Genomic DNA, 16,304 nt, shown 5'->3' with positions numbered 1-16,304 from the left:
GAACTTTGGGGGGGATGTTTTCTCCCTTTTTTTTTTATTGTCAAAACCCAAAGAAGCCCGTTTTTAAAAAGGGTTTGCTTTCTTGGCTGGGCAGGTTTTGCAAAAGGGTTCTTTTCTTTTAAAAAAAAACCTTTTCCTTTAAGGTTGACTGGGTGTCAAGTTGGACCCCCCCCCCCCCCCAAGCAAAGGGGGGCTCCACACCCGTGGTCCTGCAGAGGGTCCTGGCTACAGAGAACTGAAAGAAGCCCACTTTCCTGATTTAAGTACTTTTGGCTTTTTTATCTGCATTGTCCTCTCTGGCTTTCATTTAATAAGATACAACTGTTTTGTGTTTTCTGCTGTATTCTAAAGTATCTGCACTTAAAAGTAGCATTTTGGTCGACTCTGGTCGAATATTACTGTTTTTGCTAATTTAATTGCTGAGGCTGCTCACTAAAGTGTGCTAGCCTGTGTTAATCGATTTTACTGTTTGCCTTACTGCATTTCTGTGTTCTTTTCTAAAAACAAAAAAAAAAATACTCCTTGTTTTCCACTTAACTGCTTTCGACCTTCGGGTTTAAGACCAGTATACGGAAGCGCGCATTCTGGGCTGTGTCTCAGTTCCTGTGTTGACCATTGCCTTACTTGGGGTAGAAGGAAGTTTCTGAGCTCACCAGTGGGAGTGGGGAGCCTTGAGCAGCCCTATCTGTTGTCCCTGGGGGAAGTGATCTCAGCACTTGAGCTGTATGGTCATTAGTTGCCTTGGACCATTTCTAGCTCTTTTCAAGTTCCTGTATAAAAATCGCCTCAGGGCGGTTTTTAGCTATATACCCAAGCAGGCTCCGCGTGGTCCTGCAGAGAGGGTCCTGGCTACAGGGAACTGAAAAGGCGACCACTTTTCTGATTTAAGTACTTTTGGCTTTTTTATCTGCATGTCCTCTCTGGCTTTCATTTAATAAGACCAACTGTTTTTGTGTGTTTTTCTCTGCTGTATTCTAAGTATCTGCGCTTAAAAGTAGCATTTTGAGTGGAGCTCTGAAGTGGGAATATTACTGTTTTTTGCTAATTTAATTGCTGAGGTTGCTCACTAAAGTGTGCTAGCCTGTGTTAATCAATTTTACTGTTTGCCTTACTGCATTTCTGTGTTCTTTTCTAAAAAAACAAAAAATCCTTGTTTTCCGCCTTTGCTCGACTAGTTAAGACCAGTATACAGGCTTTGCTGTATTCTGGGCTGTGTGTAGTTCCTGTGTTGGCCATTGCCTTACTTGGATAGAAGGAAGTTTCTGAGCTCACCAGTGGGAGTGGGGAGCCTTGAGCAGCCTATCTGTCCCTGGGGGAAGTGATCTCAGCACTTGAGCTGTAATTCATTGGTTGCCTTGGACCATTTCCAGCTCTTTTCAAGTTCCTGTATAAAATCCGCCTCAGGGCGTTTTTTGGCTATATACCCAGGCAGAGCATCACGTGGACCTTCAGAGGGTCCTGGCTACAGAGAACTGAAAGAAGCGACCACTTTCCTGATTTAAGTACTTTTGGCTTTTTATCTGCATTGTCCTCTCTGGCTTTCATTTAATAAGATACAACTGTTTTTGTAGCGACCACTTTCCTGATTTAAGTACTTTTGGCTTTTTATCTGCATTGTCCTCTCTGGCTTTCATTTAATAAGATACAACTGTTTTGTGTTTTCTGTGTTTCTAAAGTATCTGCACTTAAAAGTAGCATTTTGGTCGACTCTGTCGAATATTGTTTTTTGCTAATTTAAGCTGAGGCTGCTCACTAAAGTGTGCTAGCCTGTGTTAATCGATTTTACTGTTTGCCTGCATTTCTGTGTTCTTTCTAAAAACAAAAACAAAAAAAAATACTCCTTGTTTTCCACCTTGCTCGACTAGTTAAGACCAGTATACAGGCTTTGCTGTATTCTGGGCTGTGTGTAGTTCCTGTGTTGGCCATTGCCTTACTTGGATAGAAGGAAGTTTCTGAGCTCACCAGTGGGAGTGGGAGCCTTGAGCAGCCTATCTGTCCCTGGGGGAAGTGATCTCAGCACTTGAGCTGTAATTCATTCGTTGCCTTGGACCATTTCCAGCTCTTTTCAAGTTCCCTGTATAAATCCACCTCAGGCGTTTTTTGGCTATATACCCAAGCAGAGCTCCACGTGGTCCTGCAGAGGGTCCTGGCTACAGAGAACTGAAAAGCGACCACTTTCCTGATTTAAGTACTTTTTGCCTTTTTTTATCTGCATTGTCCTCTCTGGCTTCCATTTAATAAGATACAACTGTTTTGTGTTTTCTGCTGTATTCTAAAGTATCTGCACTTAAAAGTAGCATTTTGGTCGACTCTGGTCGAATATTACTGTTTTTTGCTAATTTAATTGTAGGCTGCTCACTAAAGTGTGCTAGCCTGTGTTAATCGATTTTACTGTTTGCCTACTGCATTTCTGTGTTCTTTTCTAAAAACAAAAAAAAAAAAAATACTCCTTGTTTTCCCCTTTGCTCGACTAGTTAAGACCAGTATACAGGCTTTGCTGTATACTGGGCTGTGTAGTTCCTGTGTTGGCCATTGCCTTACTTGGATAGAAGGAAGTTTCTGAGCTCACCAGTGGGAGTGGGGAGCCTTGAGCAGCCTATCTGTCCCTGGGGAAGTGACTCAGCACTTGAGCTGTAATTCATTGGTTGCCTTGGACCATTTCAGCTCTTTTCAAGTTCCCTGTATAAAAATCCGCCTGGCGTTTTTTGGCTATATACCAAGCAGAGCTCCACTTTGAAAGGGGCCCGGCTCGGAATAAAACGTTTCCTATTTAATTTTTTGGGTTTTTTACTATTGTTTTCCTGGTTTCATTTAATGTCAACTGTTTTTTTTTACTTTTTTATTAAAGGGTTTTTTCCCTGGGGTTTTTTTTTTTAAAAAAAAAAAATTCCCTTTGTTTTTCCCTTTTTTTTTTTGCCTTGGCTTTCTTTTTTTTTTTTCCTTTTCTTTTTTGTTTAAAAAATTTTTGCCAATTGGTTTTTTTTGGGCTTTTTTGGGGTTTGGGTCCTCGGTTTAAAAAATTTTTTCCCCCCTTTTTTTTGGGTTTTTTTTTCCCCCAAAAAACCCCTTTTTTAATTTGGGTTCCTTTCTTTTCCCCCTTTTTTTTTGGGGCCCTTTTCCTTTTTTAAAAAAATTTTCTTCGGGGGTTGGCCAAAAAAAATTTTTGTTTTGATTTTTTTTTTTAAATTCATTTTCCCGGCTTTCATTTTTTTTTAAAAATTTTTGGGGTTTTTCTAAAAAAAAAGTTTTGGGGGGCCCCCCTTTTCGGTTTTTTAAAAAAAAAAGAAAAAATTTTTTCCCTTTTTTATATTTTTTTTTGGGCTTTTTTTTTTTGTTTTTTTTTTCCCTTTTTTTTTTGGGCCCCTTTTTTTGGGGTTGGGGTTTTTTGTTTGGGGGGGGGCCCACTTGGAAATTTTCTTTTTTTTTTTTGGGTTTTTTAAAAACCCAATTTTTTTTTCCCCCGGGTTTTGGCCTTTGGGTTTTTAAAACGGGGAAAACCTTGGGTTTTTTTGGGGGAAATCCCAAACCCCTTTTTTTTTGGGGGGAAAATTTTGGGGGTTTTTTAAAAATATTTTTTTTGTTTCCTCTTTTTTTTTTTAAAAATTTTTTGGGTTTTTTTTTATTTTCCCAAAAGCCCCGGGGGGTTCGGGGTTTTCTAAAAAAAAAAAAATCTTTTGTTTTTCCCTTTATTTTTTCCCTTGGCTTTTTTTATTCGGGTTTTTTTTTCCCCAAAAAATCTCCTTTTAAAAATTTTGATTTTGGAAAAGGGGTTTTGGGATTTTTTGGGGGTTTTTGGGCCACCCTTAAATTTTTTGGGGTTTATTTTTTTTTAAAACCCCAAAAAAAAATTTTTTTTTTAAACCGCTACTTTTCCCCCTTTTTTTATTTGGTTTTTTCCGGGGTTTTTTTGTTTTTTAAAAGGGCCCCTGGTAAAAGGGGGGAAAATTTTTTTCCCGGGGAAATTTTTTTCCCTTAAAATTTTTGGGGCCCCTTGGCTTTATTTTTAATTTTTTCGCTTTAAATTTGCCTTTTACATTTGTCCTCATTTTTTTTTTTAAAAAAAAAAAATCTTTTTTTTCCCCCTTTTTATTTTTCTTTCGGGTTTTTAAAAAAAAAAAAAAATTTTTTTTCTTTTTTTTTCCCCAAAAGGGGGGTTTTTGGGTTTTCTTTTTTTGGGGAATTTTTTGGGCGTTATTATGGGGGCTTTTTTCTTTTTATAAAGCTTTGTTTTTTAAAAAAAAAAACTTTTTCCCCCCGGTTTTTTAAACCCATTTCCGGGCCCTTTGGGCTTTTTTTGGGCATTCCCGGTTTTTGGGTCGGGGGGTTTTTTGGGATAAAACCAATTTCTTTTTTTTTTATTATGTTTTTTTTTTTTAAATCCCCTTTATTTTTTTTTTAAAAAATTTTTTTTTTAAAAGTTTTTCGTCTTTTTTTTAAAAAAAAAAAAACTTTCCTTTTTGTTTTTTTTTTCCCTTTTTTTTTTTTTCTTTTTTTTTTTTTTTAAAAAAAAAAATTTACTTTTTTTTCGATTTTGGGGATGGGTTTTTGCTTCTTGGGGCTTTTGGCATTTTTTTTAAATTTCCACTCTTTTTTTTTTCAAAAAAAAAAAAAAATATCCTTTTTTCCCCGGTGACTAGTTAAGCCGTATCAGGTTTCTGACTCGTTTGTTCCTGTTTGCCACCCTTTTGGATAAAAAGCGAGCTCCCAGTGGGGGGGGGGCCCTTTGGCACCAGCCCGGGGAAGGACCACCTTCTGAATTATTGGTTTTACCATTTCCCTCTTTTAAATTTTGATAAAACCGTGGTTTTTTTGGTTACCCCAAGAACTCCACTTTGAAAGGGGGCCCGGCTCGGCGAAAAACGTTTCCTATTTAATTTTTTGGTTTTTTTATTGCTTGCCTTTCATTTAATGTCAACTGTTTTGTGTTTTTTTTACAAAACCAAAAATACTTTTTCGTTTGGGTCAAATATTACTTTTTTCAATTTTTGCTGACCCCCCCCTGTGTGTCCTGTGTTCATTTTACTTTTGTTAGATTTCTGGCCGTTTCCCCCTGGTTTTTTCTAAAACCAAAAATCTCCTGTTTCCCTTCCGGATTTTAAAAGACCATTTCCGGTTTTGTTTTTTTGGCTTTTACCCGGGTTGGGCCTTCCCTTTCTTATAGAAGAATTTCTGAGCTCCGTGGGGGGCCTTGACAGTATCTCCCCTTTAAGTGTTTTGGGTTGACTGTAATTATTGTTTTGGGACATTTAACTCTTTAAGGTTCCTTTAAAAAAATTCCCCCTTTTAATTTTTTTGCTTTACCGAAATTCCTTCCTAACCAAAAATTTTGCCCCTTTCCTGATTTAAGATTGGCTTTTTTTCTGTGTCTTTGGTTTCCTTTTGTCCTTGTTTTTTTGGGGATAAAGTTTCTGACAAAAAGGGGGGGATTTGGGACTTGGCGTATCTGTTGGGAATTTTCGTTGGGGCTGTAAAAAAGGTTGCTGCCTTTTAAATCTTTTAAAGTTCCCTTAAAACCATTCCTGGTTTTTTCAAAAACCCCCAAAAAAAAAATCCCCTTTGTTCCCCTTTTGGCTCGAAAGAAAAGACCATTTCCGGTTTGGTATTTGGCTTTTATTCTTGTTGCCTTGGGCCTTATTTAATAGAAAATTTTTTGGGTCCCTGGGTGGGATTAAAGTATCTGCCCTAAAAGTGATGCACTTGAGTTAATTTTTTGCTTAATTTCTAGCTCTTTAAAGTTCCCTTTTAAAAATTTTTCTGTTTGCTTTCCCCGAAATCCGTGCCCTCAACCAAAAAATTTTGGGCCCACTCTTCCTGATTTAAGTACTTTTTGGCTTTTCATCTGCATTGTCCTCTGGCTTCACCAGATGCCAACTGTTACAGGTTTTTCCTCACAGAGTTCTAAAGAACCCGGCACTTGCAGTTAGCATTTGGGTCGACCTGGTCGAATACTGCCTTTACACGACTACGTTGAGGCTGCTCACTAAAGCGCCATCAAGAATCAATCTACTGCTTGATTTTACCAGCTTCTGTGTTCTTTTTCTAAAAAAACAAAACAAAATACTCCTTGTTTTCCGGGGCTTGCTCGATTAGTTAAGACCAGTATACAGGCTTTGCTGTATTCCAATGTGCAGTTCCCAAGGCCATTACCATTTTGATAGCTGAAGCGGAGCTCACTCCAGTGGGAGCGGAGTTTCAGATAGCCCATCTGTCCCTGGGGAAGTGATCTCAGCACTGAGCTGTAATTCATTGGTTGCCTTGGACCATTTCCAGCTCTTTTCGTCTCCTTGTATAAAAATCATCAGGAAGCGATAATTTTAGGGTTGGGCGCCTAAGAACAGCGTGTTATACAGGTGTGTAAACTACTCTATACAGGTTTTAATCTCTTTCTGGCTCCGGCTGCAGCCCAAGCCTTCAATTTTTCCTTAGAAGCTTCCACTACCTGGTCTAGCTGGTGTATATATTAGCACTTGCTGGAACTTCTATCCCAGCAAGCACTCATAATAAACCAAGCACTCTACCCTAAAGTGGCACCACAGGCATCCACTACCCTTGTAATACCCACTTTAAAGGCACAACAACACCTCTCATATAATATTCTAGGGCGTCGAGTGGCGGACCACTAGCATCCTCTGTACAGCTTGGTTAATCTGGGGAATCTTAAGACAATGTTACAAATTGTCTCTCATGTACACAGACAACCTCTCTCCTTCCTACTAACACATTACATTTGTGAGAGAGATGCAACTATAGCTAGACTGGAGGCTGAACTCTTCACCAGGACTGGGTGCAAGACCAGTCAGGAAGAGATGGTACCACACCCAAAGCAAAAACCAGTCACACATATAACTACCACCAATGCAAACCAAACACATAAAAACATTAAAAGACATACTCGGGAGGCTCTTGTAAAAAATCTTACCAAAACAACAGAGGCCTCCAAAGCAGACACCCAGAAAATACATACCCCACAAAACACAACACTCTACAACCGACATACCTCAAGCAACAGGTGTGTCAGCACAATCACAGCCCCTAAGGCAAAATACTACGTACCAGAGACATTAGTAATAGGTGACTCTATAGTCAGACACAATCACGATGTTCCACTTACCAGGCTGAATAAGGAGAGGGTAACGGTGAGCTGCCTATCGGGGCTAGGATCAAGCGCCACATTACACACACGCACTCAGGTCACTCCAAAAGCAAGTACAAATATGATTCAGTCATTGTCCGCATGCGGTGTGTGAATGACCTGGGACGTACCTCCCTGGACTACATGAAAAGCGTCATTGAGGAGCTCTCCGATTATGTAGCCCAGACTGGTATGACCCTGACCCTGTGCAGCATCCTGCCCTCAGCCAAGAAATGATGCCTCAGTACAGAGACAAAATGATCAGTTTTAACAAGCGGCTTAATCTCTGGTGTCATGCTAGGGGGAGCCAATGACTGTCAGCCTGGGATGACATGCTGAACAAAGCCACGCTGTTTCGGCAATGGATGGCTTGCACACCAAGTCACCACTGGTCTTCCGGATACTGGGCCAAGGCTCTTGCCACCCCCATAGTGCCTTTTTAGGCTGAATGCTCAAAGGACAAACAACCTCCATAAAAACAAAATGGGGAAAAAAAAAATTAAGGGTAATGCTGCTCAATGCCAGAAGTCTAAATCTCAAGATGCAGGCACCGAAGCACTTCCTCAGTATGGAGAACATCGATGTCTGTGCAGTAACTGAAACCTGGTTCCAAGGCTCCTGAGAGCACACCAGCGCTACCAGGCGGAGTACCTCATTATCATCGTTTGACGGCCTCAAGTTCAGGCCGAACCACAAAGGAGAGGTGTCCATTTTCATAAAGGACACCTAGCACCTCTCGATTGGTGGCTACTCATGCGAAGCATCAGAAACCATACAAGTTTTACTCACCATAAGAGCAAAACTGCCATACAACTGATGCATGTTATAGAACACCCTCCCAATCCCAGGAGATCCCATCAAGCATTCCACCAGAAAACACTGGAGGATATGAATGTCACACCAAACACCATCGTAATTGGGTGACTTCAATTGCCCAACATAGACTGGGCCCACTATTCTAGCCCTAACACTCCTGGCCCAAAGATTCTGGAATTCATAAACTCAAATGCTGGTGGAGCAACTGGTCACCTCTCCTACGCAGGAGAGATAATATACTTGACCTGATTATCACAAACATGGGGTCCAAATGCTCCAGCACCGGATATATAAAACCCCTCACTAGTAAGATCTGATCATAAACTGAGTCACATTGGATGTACATATCCCACCCCACCCCCAGAACAAAAGACTACAGTAAAAAACTTTTCAAAAAGCTGACTTTGTGCTCCTCAAGTCAGTAGAAATGATATCCTTTAAGCCTACTGGGTTAGCTGGAAACCACATCCCAAAATGCTGAATCCTTCTTCACAAAAGCCTTCTAATACTGGGACATCTCCAGGAATGCATGGATCAGGCAATCCCAACTAAAACCAAGACCCACACTCCACCAAGGGAAAACGCCCGGTTTGGTGGACCCGGCTATAAACAAACTGTACAACAAAAAGAAGGAAGTTACTGCAGGACAGGCCAAATCCCCACAAGGGAAAGGCTTCCTGAGTCAACACAAGTAAAAAAACTACGCTCTCTCATAAAACATCTAAAAGCAAACTTTGAGAAAAAAGATTGCCAAGGATACCAAAGACAATCACAAAGCCTTCTTCATACTATGTCAGAACCTTGGGAGAAATTCTCAGATATGCTCTGAGCTAGTATACAATGACAAAAATTCACTGACCCTACTGACATTGTCAACATTCTGGCAGATGGGTTCCAGTGCAAAATTTCTCCCTCCCTCACCCCCTAAAGATGAAGTAACTATCCTGCTGAATGTAACCCTACCTGTCATCACAGACACACAGGTGAAATCAGCACTCAACAAGGCAGCAAAAAACACAGCATCTATGGGACCCACGATGGTATCGGTTGCGTGTTACGTGAACTCCAAGATGAACTAAACCCACCCCTAAGAACTCTATTCAATCTCTCAGCCTCACTACAGGATATGTACTGAACACTGGTGCACAGCAACAGTGGTCCCACTCCACAAAGGGAAATTCTACTGACCCAGGTAACTACCGCCCCCATAAGTTTGACCAGCCTGATCTGTAAGGCTATGGAAAGAATCATCATGGAACTCATAAATGGCGACATTGGGGATCTACAGACCCTTGATCCCACACAGTTCGGTTTGTAAAGGCAGATCCTGCCTCTTAAACCTGGTTGACTTCTTTGAGACAGTCACTAGTGCCATCGATGAGGCAAGGCTGTCCACACTGCCTATTTGGACTTGGCTAAGGCCTTTGACACAATACCACCTCTGGCATCATTGACAAGCTCAGCAGCCTAAATGTAAATCCATATGTCACAAGATGGGTAGCAAATTGGCTAAAACAGAACCCATAAGGTTAAAATTGCTGGAGCCATGTCAGACTCAAAACCGTCACAAGTGGTGTCCCACAGGGCTCAGTCTTGGGTCCACTCCTATTGGCATTTACTTCTCGGGATGTGAAAGCAAATATGGAAGGATTATGGCTGACAAAGTTTGCAGATGACTGCAAACTGGGTGCCATAGTGGATTCACCTGCCGACACACACATCCTACAGAAGGCGTCTCACTGAAGCGGACAACTGGTGCCGGAATCATGGCCTCAAACTTAACGCCAAAAATGTATAGTCATCCCTTTGGGAAAAACAAAGTACCCACAAACTATCACGTGAACAATAACCCACTGAATACAGAAGATGTAATCCGAGACCTGTGGAGTCAAGTCGATAGTGACCTCTCCTTTGACAACCATGTTGCCAAAGTGGTCAGAAAAACTTTCTACCTTGCCCATCTCATCAACTGAAGGGTTCTCATCCAGATCAAGGAGGTCATTGTACCTCTGTATTCCTCCCTTGTCAGGCCCATGATTGAATATAATGCTCCATTTGGGATGTATCTCACCCGGCATGCAACAACTGGAAAGACCCCAGAAGTACCTCACCAAGAGGATCATAGGTCTAAAACATGTGCCTTATCAGTTAGATTAAAGAAACTCCAGCTCTATTCAGTAGCATACCGCCTGCTCAGAGGTGATTTGTGCCTAACATACAGGGCCATGTCCAACCAGGAATTGATGGACATGCTCCATCTCAAAAAATCCAAATCTACCAGAACCACACGAGCTAAAGATTTCAACCTCTGCACAAATATGAATAGAACATGCTGGAGGATAGATTCATAACACAGAGTTACCATACTCTGGAACAAAATCCCAGTTCAGTGAGACCTGTGCTGAGCCCTTCATTGGCACTGTTCAAGAAAAATCTCGATGCATGGATGGGAGATCGCAAGTTTACTCCGGGAGTGACCTCAGTGTCACTACTAGACTGAGGTATAGTTTACTAAATAATGGGGTTCTACATGTGTCACTACTAGAGAGGCGCAACTATATAGTATGGGGTGGCGTAAAGCCACATCACTGTTGGCTAGGCTTATAAATGCCCCCGGGCAGATAGCCTAGTACACTACTATGAAACTATGAAACTATGAAATGAGGCTACATGGTAGCTGGTAATTCCTATTCAGATGGCAAAAGAGGCATTGAATTTGGCCATGAGTTTCCATAGCAACTCCGCTACTAGTTTTTGATTGGTTTCAAGCTTGAAAGCTATGCTCCCTTATCAGCATTAAAATAATTTGCTGGAAATACTGGAAAATGTATGGTAGGGAAACTATGCCCTGTTATTAGCTTTGCTGTTGAGTTAAGCTCTTTATCTGTTACAGCCATTGACAGTGTTGGGTATACCTAAATTGTTACGTGTTAGGAATAATTGGTTAAACTCAAAATGTAAATGGAGATGACTGGCATTTTGTATGGCCAGCGACTTTATGCCTTTGACTAATTTGAGACCATTTATTAGTTATTGACTGAAGATAATAGAAACTAATGTCTGATCTTACTGATATTAATCAACATGGAATGTTTAAGATGAAAAAGAAGTGACTGAAAATGCACATTGAATGACAGTATTGGATTATAGGTCTGTTGCGGTAGAGGGATAAAGCTCTCACTACAATCTGAGCAGCCCAAGTTTGCTTTGCTGCTCAAGTATGTAATTTGAAGGGCAGGCATAATTTATGTCTAGAAGTCTAGTTTATGCATGCCTTTGAGTAGAAAAGAGTGTTCTGAATACTTTCTCAGCATACAAGATGTGAATCAATACTGAAGTGATACTTTTTGTTAGATGAATCTGGACACGCAATCATTTTCCAGGTGATCTTAAGGCTTCATTTTAGTTTATTAAGAAAGGCGCTAAAGTTTAAGTCTGTTTAGTCCAAAGCATAATAAAATGATATACAGTAAAGAGTTGATTATCCAAACATCAATTATCCAAAAAGTCAATTATCCGAATGCAGCCTTGCAAAGTTTTCGGGTAGGAAAAATCATAAAGTCTGAATAAATAAAGATTATCCATCTTCACTTATATGAGTTTTTTGAGGTTGTAGCCCTCTCATGTGTGAAAAATATTCTTTTTTGCCCACTGGAATTGCTAATTGATTAAAAAGTGTATTCCCTGTGTGCAGAAAAAAAAACAAGAGTTTTTATCTAGCTCAGTTATATGTTTGACAATCCAAACTATCCTATGTCCCACTTAGTTCAGATAATCGCCTCTCTACCTTACTCCAAGTTGAGAAATGAAATTCCACAACATGATTCCTCCCATGGAGGGGTTTATTTTATATTGATGGTCATAGAAATTAAGGTGAAATGTAATTTTCTCTTTTCTTTTGTTGCAAAACTAAACTGTTTATAATAGGACAAATGAATAAAAATGGACTTGCAAAAATTCCATGTTCATAAAATGGTAACAACAATTAATTATGGACCACAGGTATGGCACTAGGAGGTGTAATCCATCTCTAAGGGTATAGCAAGGATTATTGGAAAAAGCACATAAATGGGGTAAAACGTCATTGGAGATGATTAGTAGCATACTCATGCAATGGCTAGTGTTCCTAATTGTAGGCCTAATTCCTATGAAATGCTGTACACCTAACTGTAGTTTTTGAGAACCCTCATCCTTTGTGGTAGGATTTGGATGACATAGTATGTTTTTGAACAGAATGCCCAAAGCCTATGAGTGGGTATATTTAAATTCAGGGGTGTGGGCTGGGCTGTCTTTCTACATTGAAGATATAAGGGGGCTTACCATCCCTCAAAAAAGTTAACATCTATGTCCAGCAAAAGTTGTTTTGTCCCTGTTCTTTTTATCGTTCAGCTCTTGATAAATGTGCTTTCAATAGATCTTCATATATCCCAGTGAATGTCCTTGATTTGTTTCATCTGAGAGTTGCATTATTTCTTCTAGGTCACTGAATGGTTCTGCACCAACATTACGATCTGTCACTAGCAACACTTCCATCCTGGTGAGATGAGATAGGAGTGATTTGGATTTTCCTGCTTGTCCTTCTTTGGGGAAGGGTCAGGGATGACATGTTGGTGTTGGCAGGCCATTCCCTGCAGGTCAGCGTTGAAAGCTTAACTCAGAACAGTAGCTGAGCTTAATGCATAGGCATGCTTGGTATGCAGATGCTTTTTATCTGTCCTCGTGTTTTGCTCCTCTTGCCATTTCACATAGGAACGGGAATCCCACTCTGCCCTGCCAGCCACTTGGAGTGCCCAAACCACTAATTCAACTTGTGTCTGTTAGGCAGTACTATATCTGCTATGCCACAGGAGCCGAGAAGTGCTCAAATGAGTTGGCAATAACATTGCAACTGCTGCCTCTGAAGTGAAGCTATGAAGCTACCTGGAATGTACCTGCATGAAATCTGTAACATTTTCATATCCATTTTTAGTCTCTGAGCCTGATATCTCTCTAGCTTCCATAATAAATATGCCAATTGTTCCCTAGCTATATGAAGGTGACCAAATGAGTGTGGCTTTGCAGAGCTATGTGCATCCACGCTCATAGCTCACACTCTGAATGCTGCATGCTTCTGTTTCCAGAAGGTGTCAGCATTACAGCAAGATAAACTGCCTCCATACTTATCAAGATGGGAGACATGGAATTGGTAACTTACTCTCACCCTTCCACCTTGATACACCCAGCATCCACATCATAAAACAACATAGGTTTTCTAGGAAATAATATTGACTTACCCCTTTGTTTCTCAGAACTGACCACATATGCTCTATGATTACAGTATTCCAATGTAATTGCAATGTTCAGCAGGATACCTAGTGCCCACTTTTGGAATACAGAGAAGTCCAGGAAGGACAGATATCATTAAGACTACTATCTTCTGCTTCACGGCTATATGGTGAGAGCTTTTGTCATTTAAAAATGAATAGCATTTGTTTAGCATAACTGTCACATTAATGCTTTTATTAGAATCCATAAAGGAAGTCCGGGAAATGCAAAGTTGTATTCATATCTGCATGCCTCCATCTGAAAAGTGTTGCACTACTGCATTCCTTGGAGAACTGAAAGCCTTTGTAGAAGATTTTTTATTTAATATGACATACCATATATTGTAAGACTTCTTATTTAATATGACATACCATATATAGTAAGACTTCTTATTTAATATGACATACCATGTATTGTAGATTGAACATTCTTCAGCTGGCTTTGAATATTCCAAATACCAACTAGGTACTACTCTGTCTTGAAAAATGGCCTCCCAAAATATTAATAACTAATTGGACACTTCCATATTCTAAAACATGAAATTAATGTGCAAGAACAGTCCAGAGACAAACGCATGCACCTATTCAGTTCCTAAAATTGAAACACTGTGATTAAAAATGTTCATCACCTTGCCAATTTTCAGTGGTTAACCTTCATAAGAAAAAAAAACAGATTGGAGAAGTGAATGCATAAGGCAACCTGCACAGTGAGGCCTCACAGCACCCATTATTGCCCTATAATTCTGACCCAGTAAGGCATTACTGATTGCGCAGTTTTTATGACAATAATCTTATCAGCATATAATTCTGCAGTAAGAAATATAAGGTTCCAAATGAAGATATTAAAATCTGAAAAGATTTGGTAACGTCCTGCAGAAGATGAACAGTGGTCAAACTAATATCCCAACCAAGTAGTACCAAGCAACAGATAAGGACAAATTCAATCAATTAAATCAAACAATCCAAAGGAATAAGTACTCAAGTCACCACAGAGACAAGTAAAGTAACCTGTACCAAAAGGTTGATTCCAACAATAAAGCTTTTGATACAGACTGCTTTACTTCTCTCTATGGTGACTTGAGTTCATTCCTTTGGAATGTATACATTGGCCAAGATGACTGCAGTAAAATAAAAAAAATGATGAATATATCCTTGTTTATGTTTTAGGCTTAATTATGACAAGATGAAATGAGTCAAACTAAATAGTCATAACTGAACCATAAATGTAATTTGAAGGGCGGGAATAATTTATGTCTAGAAGTCTAGTTTATGCATGACTGAGTAGAAAAGAGTGTTCTGAATCCTTTCTCAGCATACAAGATGTGAATCAATACTGAAGTGATACTTTTTGTTGGACGAATCTGGACAAGCAATCATTTTCCAGGTGATCTTGAGTCTTCATTTTAGTTTATTAAGAAAGGCCCTAAAGTTTAAATCTGTTTAGTCCAAAGCATAATAAAATGATATACAGTAAAGAGTTGATTATCTAAACATCAATTATCCGAAAAGTCAATTATCCGAATGCAGCCTTGCAAAGTTTTTGGGTAGGAAAATCATAAAGTCTGAATAAATAAAGATTATCCATATTCACTTATATGTGTTTTTTGAGGTTGTAGCCCTCTCATGTGTGAAAAATATTCTTTTTTGTCCACTGGAATTGCTAATTGATTAAAAAGTGTATTCCCTGTGTGCAGAAAAAAAAAACAAGAGTTTTTATCTAGCTCAGTTATATGTTTGATTATCCAAACTATCCTAGGTCCCAATTAGTTCAGATAATCAACTCTCTACCATACTCCAAGGTGAGAAATGAAATTCCACAACATGATTCCTCCCATGGAGGGGTTTATTTTATATTGATGGTCATGGAAATGAAGGTGAAATGTAATTTTCTCTTTTCTTTTGTTGCAAAACTAAACTGTTTATAATAGGATAAATGAATACAAATGGACTTGCAAAAATTCCATGTTCATAAAATGGTAACAGCAATTAATTATGGACCACAGGCATGGCACTAGGAGGTGTAATCCATCTCTAAGGGTATAGTAAGGATTATTGGAAAAAGCACATAAATGGGGTAAAAAGTCATTGGAGATGTTTAGTAGCACAGTCATGCAATGGCTAGTGTTCCCAGTTCATAGGTTCATAGGTTCGTACTAGGCAATCTGCCCTAAGGCATTTATAAGCCTAGCCAAAGTGTATGTGGCTTACACCACCCCTTAGGATGAGAATACTACGCCCTTTTAGGGTTTAGTTTACTATGCCTCTGTCTAGTAGTGACACAGAGATGACCCCCGGGGTAAACCTACGATCTCCTATCCACTCGTCGAGATTTCTCTTGAATAGAGTCAGTGAGGGGCTCTGCCTAACATGGACTGGGATTCTGTTCCAGAGTGTAGGGAGCCTCTGGGTTATGAATCTGTCCCTCCAGCATGTCCTATTTATTTCTGTGTTAAGGTTTAAGTCACTTGTTTTCGTGGCTCTGATGGATATGGATTTTCTGAGGTGGAGCATGTCCATTAATTCAGAATTGGACATGGCCTTGTACGTCAGGCACAGATCACCTCTGAGTAGGCGGTATGCGACTGAATAGAGCTGGAGTTTTTTCAGTTGGGCAGCATATGACATATGTTTAAGACCCTTTATCCTCTTGGTGAGGAACTTTTGGGGTCTTTCCAACTGCTGCAGGTGTCGGGTGAGATACATCCCAAATGGGGCATTGTACTCAATCATTGGCCTGATAAGAGAAGAGTACAGGGGCACAATGACCTCTCTTGATCTAGATGCGAAACCCTTCATGATAAGGTGGGCAATATAGAAGGTCTTCCTAACCACTTTGGCAATGTGAGTGTCAAATGAGAGGTTACTGTCAACCTGGGTCCCTAGGCTCCCGATTACCTCTTCCGTATTTTAATGGATTACCACCTATGTGGTAATTTGTCGGCACCTTGTTTTTCCCAAAGGGTATGACTATACATTTTTGGCTGCTCAGCTTAAGGCCATGGCTCTGGCACCAATTATCTGTTTCTATGAGGCCTCTGAAGGATGTTTGTGTC

Source organism: Protopterus annectens, chromosome 1.part0 (assembly GCF_019279795.1).
Source record: "Protopterus annectens isolate FY-2018-M chromosome 1.part0, PAN1.0, whole genome shotgun sequence".
Taxonomy (NCBI): Eukaryota; Metazoa; Chordata; order Ceratodontiformes; family Protopteridae; genus Protopterus; species Protopterus annectens.
The sequence above is the reverse complement of the archived record's forward strand: the minus strand, read 5'-3'. Positions refer to the sequence as shown.